The sequence below is a fragment of the Penaeus monodon genome, chromosome 22 (assembly GCF_015228065.2).
Source record: "Penaeus monodon isolate SGIC_2016 chromosome 22, NSTDA_Pmon_1, whole genome shotgun sequence".
NCBI lineage: Eukaryota > Metazoa > Arthropoda > Malacostraca > Decapoda > Penaeidae > Penaeus > Penaeus monodon.
Genome location: NC_051407.1, coordinates 16,598,704 through 16,599,073, shown reverse-complemented (window position 1 = coordinate 16,599,073; position 370 = coordinate 16,598,704). Strand labels below are relative to the sequence as shown.

At 34.1% G+C, this 370-nt stretch overlaps 1 protein-coding gene across 1 annotated transcript in view; it reads left to right on the top strand.

Annotated features, from left to right (window-relative positions):
- LOC119586956 overlaps positions 1-370 on the top strand; it is a 22,096-nt gene that overhangs the window by 16,843 nt on the left and 4,883 nt on the right. The gene's annotated exons all lie outside the window — the stretch shown is intronic.

Below are 370 nucleotides of genomic sequence, written 5' to 3'. Positions count from 1 at the left end.
TTCTGCCGACGTAACGTGGCGTAATACCTACAGCGCGTTGCACCTATGACGTCACACCAAGAGCACTGATAGTTGACATATTTCTTTATATAGATACGTGTATGACATATTGATGATTTATCGTGTATATAGAGAATAGAGAGACAATCCATGATCTTACAAAAAAATGTGTAATAAAGTAACAATGATTATGATTATATTAATTTGACCAAAATTTTTTGTTACTATTCATGTTAGACACGTTGTTTAAATGTGTTCCCTCTTGATTAATGTCATGTAGTTCGCACTAACATGTAATGGATGGATAAGGATACTTACAAATGTACAAATTCGGTTCATTTCCATATGCTATTATGAGCAGTGGAACCCG